We start from the raw sequence: 17,326 nt of genomic DNA, 5'->3' as shown, positions 1-17,326 counted from the left end.
CTAGTGCCTAAACTACTTACACGAATACATTGAAAGTTTAACATAAGCTAAATAAAGACATAAGAAAGCAAAATACATGATGAAAGAGGTTGGATCCTAACACCATGGCTGTTTACATTTGGACACCACAACTCATCTTTGCTATCATGAATTCAAATCCTCAATTTTTGAGGGTCATCTTGGAAATGTTTGTGTACGTTACATTGTTATGTCGTGTGCTATGATTGTTGGTGTCAGAGTAATGTTCATCAAAAAAGTTGATGATGAAGAAACACCATATTATTATGATAGTGATGAATATGATGCTGCTGCTAAAAGTGATTTTGATATATCCGGGAGTATTACAGCCTGCTATAATAAAACATATTATGACAACAATCAGATTATTCTCTATAAGAAATCACGAAAGAAGCGTGATCAAGTGGTTCACGGTGTTCCTGTTAAATAGATCTTTCGTGTGCGTTCCAGCTTACTATCCCCTTGTATTTAATTTCAACATGGCTATCGCTATTCGCTACCATGGATTCTGGGGGGAAACACCAAACTGTTTTTAGAAAATCAACACAATTTCAACCCTGTGATTGTGAAACATTTACTGAATATCTGTCTGCTGGAAACTTCGGTGTTTTTGTCCAAGTCAGCTGGTTGAACCCTGATGATCCTGATCTAATCTCCAAGAAAGGAATTCGACAGGTTGAAATTAAGTTAAATTTTATATTTTAACCTCACAATAGAAGTGTGTTTTCATATATTTAACTCTTGAATGACATTATGTATATTGGCAAGTGCTTTAACTCTTTAAGGTATAAATCAGATTATATAAACTTTGGTTTGTGACATTGCTTGAAAAACTCGAGTATTTAGCAAGTGCTTTAACTCTTTAAGCTAAACCTTGAGGTGTTTGCTTTGTCTCAAGACCTTAAGTCAAGAGTAATTCTGAATCCACAAGAGCTTAGTAAATCAGTAGTTGTTGGCCATGGGCATTGTGGTGGTTTTCTTGAAGTGGCCCTAATAAATTTCCTTTTCATCAATGTGTCCCGTTGCCCCCCTGTCTCAAGAGTGTTCTAATTGACCCTCAAATTGTGATCGAGGAAAGCATACGTTGATTTGAAAACAATAGGTACTCTTTGACCCTTCTTAAGACTAGAGCAAGAGTCAGCATGGATTACTGTATGTGATTGTTCCACAGGTAACTGTTAATACAAAATGCAGCTGACTATCAGTTTAAGCTTGTGATGATATTACACATCATACGTGGATAGAATAAGGAAAAATCTCAAGATGCTATTTTGGTTTAGTAAGGGGTCTTCAACAACAAAGGTCAATGTAGGACGGGAGCCCTCAAAGGCATACATGGACTGGTTCAGCAGCAGGAACCTGACCTTTTGTTGTTGTAGCTCGTTTCTTGTTCACCAAAGCAAAGGGAAATAAATGAATGAATAGAGTGAATAAATGCTAATGAACGGGGTGGCATATTCTAACCAGCATTTTAGATGAAACGGTGGCAACAGGTTGCTTAGATTTCGTTACCTTATATCCTCTCAGCCAAGGTCTCGTGCCTACTTCCCTTAGGACGTCCACGAGGCTTCTTACGGGACTTTGGGTCCTTGATTAGGTTGGTATTATTCTCTACTTCCAATTGGGAAGGAATGACATCACATGGTTGTAACATTGGTGGGTCTTCATCTGCACCAAGATAAACTGCTGAAGTAGGCGCGTTCCTAGCTTGTTCCTGGTGACTGGTGGAACCTTTTATGGATGGAAAAGGTGCACCTGCGCATGCAAGTGTCTGGCTTTCAATGAACTTTTGCCTGCTTTAATTTCCTTGACATCGATTTTAAGCTGAATTAAATTCCTCCAATAAAGCACACCAAGGAAGATTAAATGCTTAGAAGAAAGACAAAGTGGACATGGAAAGAGATCCTTTGATAAATCATAGAAAGAACGTAAATTCCTGTATTTGGTTCGAGTAGTGCGCCAAAGCAATTGAGCCTGTGTATTAGAAATTCATTGCCATTGAATACTTGTGACCTTGACAATACATGCTTGATTGTCACTTGGCTAGTTCCTTTGCATGTATTAGGAGATACTGAATAAAATCAACTTGTTTTTGGTTTTTCAAGGTATTTGATTCAATAAATAAAGTAATTAATCCAGTCATTAGCATGCAGCCATCTTAAATGCTTGACAATCACAGTAGTCGCCTATGATATATTGGAGAGGCTTATGCAATCTAGCGTTATTCCTATGAGCCTTTTTGATCCCCTCTTCCGGGCTAAAAAACGGCCAAGTTGGCCAGCAGCTCATAATGTTTGCTTCGCATCACTTTTTAGAAAGAAAACACTCAGCATTTTTAATACATTTTCTTGATCTAAAAACGAAAAAAACCCAGATGATGTTGTGCCTCCACTTGAAAAGAAATAACTGAGCCTGATGCAGAATCACTTTCTCATAACAAGTCGTCATTGATGTATTTCAAAGATACTCTGAATTGAAGGAGAAACATTAAGGTGGATGATGGCTTACGCGCTCTTAGTAAATCCTATCACGTTCTCTGCAACCACTAACTAACTATTTCTCCTTTTGACAGAAGAATAAATCGATCAAGAGAAGCCATCTGGATCAACAGGCTGCGAGAGACCATAAAGGGGGGAAAACATTAAAGATCACTGCTGCAGAATACCATAATAAGGGGAAAACATTACAGACCACTGATGATAATTCCCTGCAGTTAAGGCTGAGATCACTGATGAGAAATTGAGAATCCATCCAGCGCTATAATATTTCAAATTTATTTTTTGTAGCTTTTAAAATGAACGTTCTTTTATGTATGTACTAGTCTCATCTTCATGTAACATACATTACCACCTGTAGTCCTATAATATCTTAAACTAATGTTACCTGCATTATGTTTATCACTGTAGCATCACCAGGGCTCTCGGGGGTGTATGTCTGTAGAAGATGCAGAAACAAGCTTTTCAATTCAACTGTCATGTGTCAAAAAGTATATAATCCAAAAATAGCTGTCCTCAAGAACAATTCCATCATCAAAGCATCAAAAGAACCTGAATTAAAAATTAGAACTGGAATTCTGTTAGGACATCAAATTATATAGTGTAAGTCAATACTAACCGGAAGTGCCTTCTCCCAGCCAGAAGGTAATTCCCCAGTGATGACAGACTTCAACTCTGCAGCTTCATCACTGTATTTTTCAGCATACTTGGCGAATTTAGAATTCCATTCAGCTAAACAATTAGGTTGTTTAGGGCCCTTTTTTATTTTTCGCTCAGGACCAAATGACTGAGACGACATTGAATAGTACAATAGGGTGTACCATGCTCATGGTACACCATGCTGGAAATAACAGTATTTTTTTACTTTTAATAAAATAAATAAATAAATAAAATCAAAATAGTTCTCTACATAATTTAAGGGATTTGTTAGTTATTTTCCACATTAATAGTTTTCAAAACTAGATTTTATATTTTTGGTGAGATATAATTACAATTTTGAAATACAGAGAGAATTATAGAGAGAAATTACAATGGCTTGGTAGCGTAGTTTGAATTTCTACATGATTCCAATTGTAGATCTGTTGATAATACATATGACAATGAAGATTTTGATAATGTTGATGGTGAATTTGAGGAGTTTGTAATCAAATGACGAGAAGGTTCTTTTTACTTTTATTTTTTTCTTATTTAAATTTTATCATTATAGTTATGATGTTGATGATAATGATAATGCACTTTTAAATTATTTAATTTCATAAGTTGTGGGTTTTTATAATCAAAAGAGATTATATTTTTTGTTATTAAATTTGATAATTTATGGATATTTTAATAAAAGGAGTTTTTTTTTCTTGAAAAACTATTTTTGTATTATTTTTTGAGGTTGAAGATGATGTTCTTCTAATTATGATAAATGTTCTTTTTATCATTTATTTGATCTATATTCATTTTGTTAATTATTATGGAATATGCTCTTTAAATCTGATTAATATGTTCTTTGAATCTAAATTGTATGTTCTTTACAATGCAAACTATGTTCTTTAAGGTATAATGTTCTTTTTATTTGAATAATATGTTCTTCTATGTTCATGTTCTTTGTTTTAACTCTTATGTTCTTTTGGGTTTTAATTTCTAAGATTTTTACTCCTTATATATATGTTCTGTTGTTACATCACTTATGTTCTTTATTTTATCCCTAATGTTCTTTGATTTTGGTTCATATGTTCTTTGAGGTATTGAGTGATGCACATTTTTTTGGTATAGCATATGTCATTTTAAAATTAGTTTGTAAAGTCTTTTTTAATTATTAGTATATTCATCTTAATTATTATTTTTTAATTCTATGTTTTTCTTTATTAATTAACATTTAATAATTGTGTATTTTTGTAAATTTAGGATCATGAAGATTGCCGACGATATTCTTTTTGGACATCATCTATTGATGATTGATTTTTAGAACCAAAGATCATCCATAATATTAATAAAGAACATGAAGAAACTATAATAACATTGTTTGAATTATCCCGTTTAAATTTAACTAATATGGCATAAGGACTAAATTTAAAGAACATTTTCATTATAAGCAATGAACATTTTATGACAATGAAAGTACATTACAATTACAATAAAAAAGACATGGACATTTAAAATATTTCATTAAAAGATCTAATAAAGATTATTATATGATATAAAGGTAGACATATGGAATAAAAATAGTATTAATAATTTATTGTATGTTACAAACAAATATAAAGTATATCATGTATTCTAATAAAGTACATTATAAAATATGTAAAGAACGCAATAATTACACAAAAATATAAGTATATCATGTATTCATGGTTACTCAGGTGGTTACACATGTTCTTTCAAACACAAATATTTTTAAAATTTGGTGAAAAAAATATGAATGATGCTTTTAGAAAAAAAATTTAAAGAGAGGGAATGAAATATGCTGTAGTATTTTGGATAATAAAATTTTGGAAATCAAATTTGAATTTTGAACTTTGAAATTATCAAAAACTATATCTTGAATTATTTTGGGAAAAAATAATTTTTAGAGAAAGAAAATTATACTTAGAAACTGAATTTTTGTAAAAAGATAAGACAATAAAAGCGGGATAAATATCATCTAATAACTAATTTTCCTATTTTAAAGGAAATTACTAATACATTCTCGTGTTCTTTTAGTTATAAGGCGATGTTCATTGTCTTATAAACTAATGTTCTTTCCGCCTTTTTTACTTGTTTTGAGGCTTGCGTTTCATGTTCTTTTAGTTGCATTTTAAAACAGGTGTACCATGCGCATGGTACACCTGTGTGTAGGAACCACGCATTGTACACAAACATAGTATCTAATTATACCAAACTAGCATGACAGGAAGAAAATTAATACGAGTAATTTTTCTTCTTATTTCCACCATCTGTGGATTTTACCCCTTATCCTAGACGTCATCCCCCTCCACTCTTGTGTTTTTATTTTTGTCTTATCCCTTCTCTTACTTTTTTTTTTTATCGAGGTAAGCTTTCTTGTGAGCTCAAATTCATCACCTCTAATCTTGATGAATTTCGAAATTAAACGCCAAGAATTATCTCGCATTCCTCAGCACTTTCAATTCCTAATTTTTTCATACTACCGTAGGTGTTCCATCCTCCACCAATAAGACAGAGAAAAAAACCTTCCAAATATCTTTCCAATCTCTAATTAGAACTATTAAATTAAATTACAAACCTAAAAAAAGCTATCACTTTCCATTCTTCATCCCTAATTGTCCCCTAAAATCAAAAACCCTATCTCAAGCATGAGGTTCAATGTCATAAAAACGAATAGTAAACAAAATAAAATCACTTTTTCCATCTAACAAATTTTCATCTTTCATACACATTTATTTTTATAATATAATTTGTAAATTCGTAATAATTTCACGTAATTTTTTATTGCACGTATACATATATATTTGACACATATAAATATGTGTATTTGTTGTTGCTCTCTCCCTTTCCTGTTTTTTGTAATTTCCCCTCAAACTCAAACTTTTATCGGTAATTCTTTTTGTGAATCTCAAAATCATCTTCTCTAATCTTGATGAATTTCGAGATGCCAAAAAATATCTCACATTCCTGAACACTTTCAATCCCTAAATGTTCATATCACTGTAGGCATCCCATCATCCACCAATAAAACAGATTAAAAAAAAAAAAACCTTGCAGATATCTTTTCAATCTCTAATTATAACTATTAAATTAACCGACAATTGAAATTCCCTATTAATACAATCAAAATTATTTGTCCAATTGAAATGTTGAAATCACTCGTTCTTGTATTAACTTGTTCCGAGAACTTTCAAGAAAATGAACAAAGATAACGAAAAATACATTGGGCCAATTTGTCTTATCATTTCCGGTAAGGGTCTAAACAGCATTAATTAAAGGTCTTGGACCTATTGATGACCCCTCTCCACACTAAAATACGAACCTAAATAAACTAGCTTTATTCCCCTTCTTCATCCCTAATTGTCCCTTAAAATCAAAAATCATATCTTTAACTTCAGGCTCAATATCAAAAAAACGAAGAGTAAACAAAAGAAAATCAATTTTTCCATCTAACAAATTTTTATCTTTCATACACGATTATTTTTATAATTTGTTAATTCATAATAATTTCACGTAATTTGTTATTGCACGTATACATATTTTTATTGACACATACAAATATGTATATTACACATTTACTTTTTGCAAGAGATTGGTCTAAGCTTTTAAACTACTTATATATCAAATCAACAAGAGTATTTAAGATAGATTATATACAAGAAATTGTTTGTTAAAGGTAATGTTAAACTAAATTCTAATTGTTTCTTCAATGTAAAACACTAATTATCAATGAACATCTGTTTTGCCTTGGTTAGTAGCTCTTTCTTGATCTTGTTTTCTTTGCTCATCAAGATTTTCCCACAGGTATTCCATCCTCAGTTTTGTCATTTTATCAGGTTGCAGCAAACATTATGAACATTCAGTATATGTATAATGATCATTAAGTAAAACCATCAGGAACAATAAGTAGACCATGTATAAAATGTAAGGAACTTACATCATTTGCCTTTATTCTTATGTTCCAAAGTGAGTCAGCTTGCCCTTGGTATGATTCTATGTCTCTCAGGGCATACACTCCACAGTCATTTACATTATTATTGTTCCTCCATGGCATTTATTTGATTACTGCTTCGAGTTCTTTTACTAAATCTCCATTACCTATGTGTGTTTCATTTAGGAATTGTGCAAATGCCTTCAACTTCAATACAAAAAGTACAAGTTAGTTACATGAACATTAGGAGATGGAACAAGTTTTAAGAACAATAAAATTCTGGAACATATCAGAGTTCTTACCATTGTTATTGGGAAGTTCTTATACTTGTCTTCAAATGAAACTCCCTTCTCCAGTATTCTGTTGACGATCACCTCTAGTTTGTTGTTGATAAAGTTGAAGCATAATAGGTAGTAATGGTCAAACGCAACTACTGGGAAGAACACCTATATTGGAAACAGAAGGTGTTGTTAATGTATTGTAAAATATATAAAATGAAATAATAAAGGAAGTAATCTGAAAGTATTTACCAAATCAACAATATCAAAGGTAGCGATTTGAAAGTGTTTCATTTCATCTGCGATCCGGCACTTGAATGCTAAATATCTATCAGCATAAGTGTTTGAATCATTGAAGTGAGTATTGCCGCATAGTATTTGCTTCAGTATTAAAATGATAAGACATTAGTAACATCATGGTAAAGCATTAAGAACAACAAGCATATACTTTTGGAACAACACGTGTATAAGTTATGAACAATGAGCATATATGTTAGGAACATTACGTGTATAAGTTAGGAACAATAGGCATATAAGTTAGGAACAATGAGCATATAAGTTAGGAACATTATCATTATTTTATAAGTTATTTCACCATATACCATTTGTTTAAAGTTATTTCACAGTATAGCCATAATTTTACAAAGGTTTGTGTTTGAAAAAAAAACTAGCCGTTGAACAGTTATAACGGCTAGTTTGTGTATATAAATGCAGTACTTTAGTGATTCACGTACCAAGTCACACTTCTAAAAGCATTTGCAAAGATGTCCATACACTCGATATCATCATCATCATCATCATCATCGTCATCTTTCGGTTCTTCGTACGTAAGAGTGTCAAACAAAGCTTGTTCTTGTGGTAGGAAGTTTTCAATAAGGAGCTCTGATTCGGCAAAAAATCCACAAAGGTTGTACTATAAGTGTGATGTATGTGAGACATTCAGATGGTGCAAGGGTAATGTGGAGCAAAATGCCCCATCTGGTTATGAAAATCAAAGCAGGGGAGGGATAGATACGCATGGAGGTGAGATGTTGTTGAAGCAAGAGTTGAAGGAGCCAAGAGAAAAGTAGCAAAGCAGCAAAAGATAGTAAATGCAGCAATAAAAATAGAAGTAATTATGTTTATGGTTATTGTATTTGTAGCCTTGAAATGATTAATGTAAACAAAATCCCTGAGGTCTTTGGTTGTAAATGACCCTGAGACCATGATCCTTGCCATTTCCCACACTCACGGGTCATATTTCCAAGTGTGACAGGGAACTTGACATGGCCATCCCTGACTTCAAATAATGGTATATGGTAAATTAGTAAATTACCCCAAACGGCAGACTAACGGTACGGTAGTTACCAAAAAAGGCATTTTGTGTTAATGTACATTAACTGAGTGGTATTTGGTGTATTAGAAAGTTTCGTGTGGTATATGGTGAAACAGTATATAAGTTCAGGCTCAATTGTCCCCTAAAATCAAAAATCCTATCTCTAACTTCAGGCTCAATATCAGAAAAACAAAGAGTAAACAAAACAAAATCACTTTTTCCATCTAACAATTTTTTATCTTTCATACACGATTATTTTTATAATTTGTTAATTCATAATAATTTCACGTAATTTGTTATTGCATGTATACATATTTTATGACACATATAAATGTGTATATTTTTCAATTGATATATATTATTAGCTATAAATATTTGCATTAAATAATTCAATTTTAATCCTGGTTTATCTTTTCGATGATATTAACAATTTTTTTTTAAAAAAATTAAATTAAATAGAATATGCATTGTAAAATCTTGAAACACCGCTTATTATTCTCATAATACAATCCATAAAATTTTCTTTTAAAAATCATAAGCTCAACTTATAAAGTTATATAATTATTATCTAAAAATTTAAATATAAATAGAACAAATAATCTTTTTTATCAAATTTTTTATTTTTTATTTTTCATTCAATGTTGAATAAGTTACATTATCATTATCTGAATATCTAAACATAAATAGAACAACTTTACTTTTTTTATCATTTTTTTTTTCATTTTACATTCAATATCAATTACTTTTGGTGTGCCCTAAGAAACTATGTTTCGAATGGTAACAAGGTTTCAAATAGCTGAAAATGCATTCGCTCATCCGATTGTGAATATCGAGTGAAAATGGTCTTAAATATTTACGTATCTCTTTAAGATTTATCTATTTAAGCTTCAAATTCGACATCAAATCCTTTTCAAATTTACGTAATTCTTTAAGTATCTCTTATGATGTATATATTTGATTAGCATTAGTAGTATCAAAATTTTATGTTTATATAAATATGTCAAACAATAAATGAATTGAATAAGATTATTCCTTAAGATTTATCCATTGAAAAATTCATCTTTTATACATAGGTATACTACAATTCGCACAAAAAGTTAGACTTACCGGATTAATTTCATTCTAAATCATTTACATATTTACAAAAATGAGCAATCTTCGTGCAGTTTCTGAATTTTAAAAATTATTACCATCCAAATGCATATCACCGACATGAAAAAAATAATACCAAATACTCGTATAAAGATTAAATTAGTATTACTCCCTCCGCGTTTTAACACTTACCAAATGCAGTTGTGTTTTAATTAGTGTTACATTTCTTTTTTTTTGACAAAAAGCTACATTTTAATATTATGGCCTTCTTTGGCAGTAGCGTTTAAGGTAACGATTAGCGTTTAGACCAAATCAAAACATCATTAGGGAAAAAAAAAAGTGTTTGGTAAGGTAGCGATTCGTGTAGCAGTTAGTGGTAAAGGTAGCGTTTAAGTAGCTTTTGTCAAACGTTAATAATATTAGCGTTTGAAAGGTAGCGGATAGCTTTTGACAAATTTTGTTTACTTTTTAAATATTATGCACGTATTTATATTGTATTTTAAAATTTCAACTGCTATCTTTGTCAAACACTCATACAATTGACAGCTACATTAAAATCTAACATCTACCCACAAGTAATTGATAGTTACTTGCTCCGCTAAAAGCTACCTGCTACCGCTAGTTTTACCAATCAGAACCTATATCTTTCTCCATTCATGATCCCCACCCAAACCCATAACTTTTTTTTTTATTATTATTATTTTTTTCCTCTCAAATTCATTACATTTCAATAAACCATTAACCCCACTATCTTTCTTAAACAATTTATTTTTTAATACACTAACTACCCCATTAACTCTTATTTTATTTTAAGTCAATTAAATTGCCTAAAACTATGTGCTGGTCAAATTGTAATAATTATTAAAACACGGAGGGAGTAACGCGTTTTGTGTGTGGCTGGCAGCCTGGCACACCATGTGCCTGGACAAAGTAATCTCTATAATAACACTGATCGGGTAACCCTTGTATCACTAACAAATAATTCCTATAACACTAATGAAGTAACACTCATGATGATTGGCCACATCGTGTGGCCAACCAGCCACATATAAAAGTTTGTGGTTATTATATTGTGCAATGTTAAACAAACATCTTTAGAAAAAATAACAAACAAATTCACAATTTAAATCTCCAATGTGACCGTTAATTTATTTGATTGTGCATTAATAAAAATTATGCTCCCTTTGTCCCTTTATTAAGAGCCTATTTGGATTTTTTACGGGAATTAAGAAAATTGGTGGAAATACATAAGTGCATGTAGGATTAGAGAGATAGAGAGAGAAAAAAGTGTTTGAGAATTATTGAAGAAATGGAGAGAGAGAAAGTATTGGAAATTGATGAAAAAAGTCGTCATTAGTACAAAACATGGATGACAATTCAAAAAAAAAAAAAAAAAAAAAAAAAAAAAAAAAAAAAAAAGGAGAGAGAATATCATCAAATAGTATAACCTTAAAGTAGAAATAGGCTCTTAATTTTAGGCTCCCCAAAAAGTAATACAAGCTCTTAATTAAGGGGCGAAGTGAGTACTTATTATCCAACATGCATGATAATGTTTTATCTTATACTTTATACATAATTGGACACGGTCGAAATTTTAAAACTTTGACCTAGAGAATAGTAGGTGAGTAGAACTAAAAATACGGAGATAATATAACTGTATTTATGTATATTGGGTAACTTTAATTTATTTTAGGTAATTTTCTATCATTTTAGGATGACTTATTACCACAGATGTACTTACAATAGTTATTGACCTTATTGTAAACCCAATTTTGTAAAAGAATTATCAAAAAATTACAATGGCTATATATATATATAAAAAAAAAAAAGGGATTATTGACGATCATACATTGTTGATGTTATATTGATACTCCGTACTTTATTTACATGCCCCATACTGCTATGACATATTGAGTAGTAGTTTTTAGATGTGGTGGATTTGTTGATTACACTAATTTTAAAAAATTACATTGATTTCATTATCACAAATTCATACTCCCTTCATTTTTGCATACTTGCTCCATTTCTACTCTCTACACTATTTATTTATCCTATTTTGACTAATGTTTGTGATTTATACCTAAGAAATTTTTTAGTCTTGTGGGTATTTGTTGAAATCGCCTCAATGAATAGATTATTAATTTTTAATTGTTAAAATTTTATACTTATTAATAATTAAAGATATAATTAATCAAATATTTACATTGGCATAGGAGAAATGAAGCAAGTATTTAAAAACGGAAGGTGTACAAAATATCAAATTATGAATTCCTACAAAAAACCTAGCCGTCTCCTCTCTTTTTTCTCTCTAGGTTCTTCAAAAAAAAAAAGTGTTTCATAGGCCGGAAATAACCTCTAGGGTTCTTAAAAAAAAAAAAGTGTTTCATAGGCCGGAAATTTGGCTATTTCCGACCCTTTTCCATTAACTTCCTTATGTTTTTTTTTATTAAATTCAATAAAACTACACTTTTTGAAGGTTCTAAGTAACCCTATACTGGGTTTTGAGTGTAGTAAGTGCCCCTATAGTGGGCTTTGTTTTAGTTTTAGTTTTGTTTTTTGAGTTTGGTATGGTACAAGTTGTTTCATGGGTAAAGATTTGTGCGGGATCGAAAAAAAGGTTAATCCCTCGATTACAATCAGATGAATCAGACGAAAATTTTCTTCATGACTACAACAGATCGATAGAACCCCTCGTCGAAAAAGGCTAAAAATCACAGCGATGTGAAAGAGAGTATGAAGAATGTACGATTTGCAACAACAATCGTAGCTCTGCTGAAAGGAAGTTTTTATTTGATTCAATTGTCACTTATACATTAGATATAAGTCTCTTTATAGATGTCGTATGAGTTTTTATTTATGAATCAATCTTTATTCAAAAAAAAAAAATCAAATTATTTGTTTTTTTTTTATAACAAATATCAACTTATTCGATAACATAAATACTGCTCGACAAAAATATCAAAAAAAAAAAAAAATCATTTGGTGTTGAACACTTGAACTGATCTAGTAACTTGAATTTTGATGGTGGCTTCTCAGATTCGATGTTGAGGATTTCTCTTGGCGTGAGGTTATAGATGGATTATCACACCTCGTTGTAAACCCGGGATCATCTCTATATCCATCCTCGCGATTTTCCAAGCATTTGACGGTCTCCTTATAGATTTCTTTTCTCCATTCCAGTGATAACGTTTCAGCTTGTGTTGCTAACCAGTCCAAATACTAACAGCCAAATAGATGATCAGAACCAAACAATTTTCTAAATTTGATACTCTGAAAATGTGGATCGCATACAATATTTTTATACAAAAGTAAAAATTTAATTTCAGAAAGAAAAAAAAAAGACTGCAATGATGAACAAGCAAATATCAGAGGCCCTAACTTGGATTAGTGATTAACGATTAACATTAAAGTCATGATTAGTAAAACTGCATGTTTCAAGTCTTCAGATGCATATATAAGCTAAGACCGAACCAAAGAGTAAACTTGAGCGTGTTTACAAAAAAAAAAAAAAAAAAAAAAAAAAAAAATCACATTTAAGTATTATGCTTAATCAATTTGTAAACTTTTAGTCATGTCTAGCAGAAACTTATAAAGGAAACTCAGTAGAAAGCGCGGCTCAGAAGATAAGAAAGACATACAGACCTCCTCGAAATTGTGGAGAAAATGAGTGAGGTGCTTAGGCCTTCTAAGTATTGTCATCTGTTGATAATATTTTTGCACATCTGCCATCATCTGCTCCTTAGACGGTAGGTCTACTTTTCTTGATAATACTCTAGCTATCCACCTTGATTGAAGTTCCATCATATCAAAAATCAATATCTGATCATGCAGAAGATCATTTGAACTCTGTCAGCAACATCGAAAAGTAATATAGGAATACGAACAACTATTAATAGCATATAGCGTTCAAATAATTTACCTTTTGAGGTAAGCCAACAAAAGAAAGCCAAGGAGCAAGAGCAGGAGGGAACACATGCTTGTATAACGGTCCAACACGATTATCATCAACACTTACTATGCCATTTATGTTAAGGAATGGGAATTCATATTTGTATCTGTGGAAAAGTTTTTAGGAAAATGAGATCAAGAAAGGGGAAATTTTATTACTCTGCATCAATTCTGAAAACATACCCAGTGCAGTGCAAGATACTGTTGGCCTCAACTGATGATCCATCCTCGAATTCGATGGTACCATTTTCCTTGGCAATATATATCTATACTAACAAACACATAAAAAGTTATTAAAATTAATCACCAAGTAGTGCAATCAAATATTGCAATGCTAGGAGAGTAGGAGGTCTTGATGAGTAAAGAACCTTCTTAGCAAGCTTAAATATTCAGAGATATATGTAATTATGTATCATGTAGGGTTGCAGGCCAAAGCCATAACAAATACAAGGACCATTAATTCAGATTATAAAGTTTATCATAGTTAGCATACATCGAACATTTTAAGAACAGGAATAACCAATATGACAAAATAACAACAATAAACAAATTAAAATGTAAATTATGTGACAGTGTAGTCATTCAGTGTGTATGATTTATGAGTTCATTTTAAAGCTCTTTTCTCAATTGTTCTTCACAAACCTTTTACAAGATTTCTAGTACAACATGAAGGTCTAGGGGTCACCTGCCCTGGCCAACAATAGTAAGTGAATAATCAATACTCTTTACTTCTTTAGACAACCTAACTCAAACAACTTCACATAAGATGCATATGGAAATATGGAATACTATCCTACAGGCCACAAACAAAAATCCAAGACTAGTGATGCAGAAAATGAGCAATAAGTTGTAAAACATCTCGAGATTGGAAGGAGTAAGAGAAAGAATCAAAGAAGTACTCTCAAACACAAATGTTAATTCTCTGATCACGCATCTGCGCATAGGATAAGTTGAAAATCTGTAAATAGTTCAATCTATATTGCAATCAGAACTGCTTATTCAATCTATCTCTATTGCATTCATAATAGCTTAAAGCCGTTTTCTTTTAGAAAAGATCACAATATAAACTTTGATCTCTTTTAATTGGTGTAAAGTTTTTTGCAGACTGTCTGTCGGGTTCTAGATGGTTGAGATCATTACATACATAACAATGGTTTGCACCAATAACACCTCAAACAGTAAGCAAATATTAACAGAAGTACTAACTATTTACAATAGTAAGAGCAAAGTAGGAACAGAATATACTACACAACTTACCGCAGAGTGCTGCCATATATTACAACAGTGATCAAGTTTTACAAACTTTGCATTAGGCGATCTTGAAGAGAGATGAACCTCCTTAGCAACTGCTGAGATATCACGTGATATATCGTATGCACTAGCCCCATTTCCAATGATTACTACCACCTATTAATATTATTTAGTCAATCATGGACATCAATTAACACATCAGTTAATCGAACCAAATGCTTTAATCTATATAAGAAGTCTTGAAGTTAACAATGTAGGAAAAACCTGGTCCTTAAATTGCTCAGGAACTCGGTAATTGTGGCTGTGTATCTGTTTTCCTGGCCATTTCTCAATTCCTGTCAAGTGTCAACAAGTTATAAACAGAATTTTAACAAGTACAAAATGAGTAGAGAAGAATCATATAGTTAATGTACATTATCATAGTTCTTTAGCTCAATAACATAAACTATTACATGATAAAATCAACCTGAGCTTCTAATTATGAAGTTTATATAAGCAGTTGACACAGGAAAAACATCAGTAACTGAGTACAAGTTCACTTGCCAACTACTCTACTAAGACTTCTACCACCTTCATTGTACTAGTAAAGAATATTCAAACAATTTCTAGTTTGGGGCTGCCCTTTTTTTTTCCTTGTTTCCAATTGGCAAAACCAGCCTCAAGTTTGCAAGAAACTTTACAATACCAACCGTTCTCTTTGAATTCCCTAATATCACCCCCATATCTAGGTGAGCAATGATCCACCACCACAACCCGTCACTTTAAATATGCAAATATAAGTAACTAAAATTGGTCATGAGATCGATCTAGGCCGAGCCCAAAACAGGGTATTAGACCAAGTGATTGCCAATGTTAGCTAAGGTGAGCAAAGTATGATCCAATCTCGTGGGTTTCTAATTTTGAAAAACCAAATTGCCACTCTTTAGGACAGCAACAAAACTACAACCAACACGAAAAACTTTTAGCCTCATTGCATATTGTAACAGAACTTTGTAACTTTCAAAAGTCATGACAAAATCATAAGCTGTACAATGCTTAATATTTACTTTTAACTCCGACTTAAGGGTAAATAATTAAATATTGAGTTGAGTCGTCTAACCTGATATGTTAGCTACCCGGGGCACAGTACAATGACCGTTACAAACAACCACAGCATCAAAAACCTCTTCTTCCAACTTTACCCCTCCATTTTCCACTCTCCTCCATTCAACCACCCACTTATCCACCCTTCCACCCACTGGCTCCACCCTCACAACCTCCGAGTTAAACCGTATCAACTCAACGATTCCAAACCGAGTCGCAAAATCATTCAAAAATGCCAGCACTTCTTGATGACCCGGAAAAACTCTCGGATCGCCGTATACTCTCACATCAAACCCGAAATCGGAGAAGCCCATCAAAACCCGGGGCAAATTCGTCCTTAATGAGTAATAGACACTGCTTTGAACACTCATGACTCAGTGGATCGGACTCGACTCGCGGGTCGTAGACCCATATACCACCGAGTTTGTCCGATTTCTCGAATATGATGACTCGGTGACCTTCTCGTCGGAGCTCCCGGGTTGATATTATCCCTGCTACACCTCCACCTATTACTGCCACTTTAAGTGATCCCATCTGATACTAGATGTAATTAAGATTACCAATTTAATGTTGAAAAATTAAATGATTGACATATACACCTCTTTATTCTTTAATTAATAAATTCAAAGATAATGCACATTATGTACTTGAGGTAAAAAGGAGGCACTATTAGTTGTTTTGATTGTGCACAACTATATCATGAATGTAATCACACAAGTATCAAATCGCATCTATATCATTGCAAATCGTAACGAATAAGAGGACCAACGATAATCAAGTTGAGGGCATAAGTAATATGATGTTCTGATGAAGTGATGAGTCATGATACCAGCAGTATCTGCATAGACTGAAGCATAATGCTATTAGGTTTAAAGGGAAACAAAAGTTGATAAAAAAAAAAAAAAAAAAAAAACATGGGCCCTGAACCCCCTGTCATGTAGCAAAAATGTCAATATTGATGAATGATGATAAGAGTACATAAATTGCAAATGCATCAGCAGCCACAATATTATCTCTAAGATTGTCCTCTAAATTTAAGATTAGTAAAGATTACTACATGTGATACAGCATGAAGCACTTTATCATATGATTTTTTGTCATTTTTCGCTAAATTCTAACCATTGGTCCATTCACGGCCAATAACTGACCACACAACACTGATCATAGCTACCGAGAATAAAGAGAAAACAGCCAAAATTACATTATACGAAGTATATCGCTATAGTTTTAACCCTATGTGCTAAGCAAGTCATCAGGATTTATT

General features: G+C 32.0%; 1 pseudogene; it reads right to left on the bottom strand.

The window, feature by feature from the left end:
- Positions 1 to 12,528: 12,528 nt before the first annotated feature.
- LOC110721461 lies at positions 12,529 to 17,007 on the bottom strand (annotated as a pseudogene).
- Between the last annotated feature and the right edge of the window lie 319 nt (positions 17,008 to 17,326).

Source organism: Chenopodium quinoa, unplaced genomic scaffold (assembly GCF_001683475.1).
Source record: "Chenopodium quinoa cultivar QQ74 unplaced genomic scaffold, ASM168347v1, whole genome shotgun sequence".
NCBI classification, from domain to species: domain Eukaryota; kingdom Viridiplantae; phylum Streptophyta; class Magnoliopsida; order Caryophyllales; family Amaranthaceae; genus Chenopodium; species Chenopodium quinoa.
The sequence above is the reverse complement of the archived record's forward strand: the minus strand, read 5'-3'. Positions and strand labels throughout refer to the sequence as shown.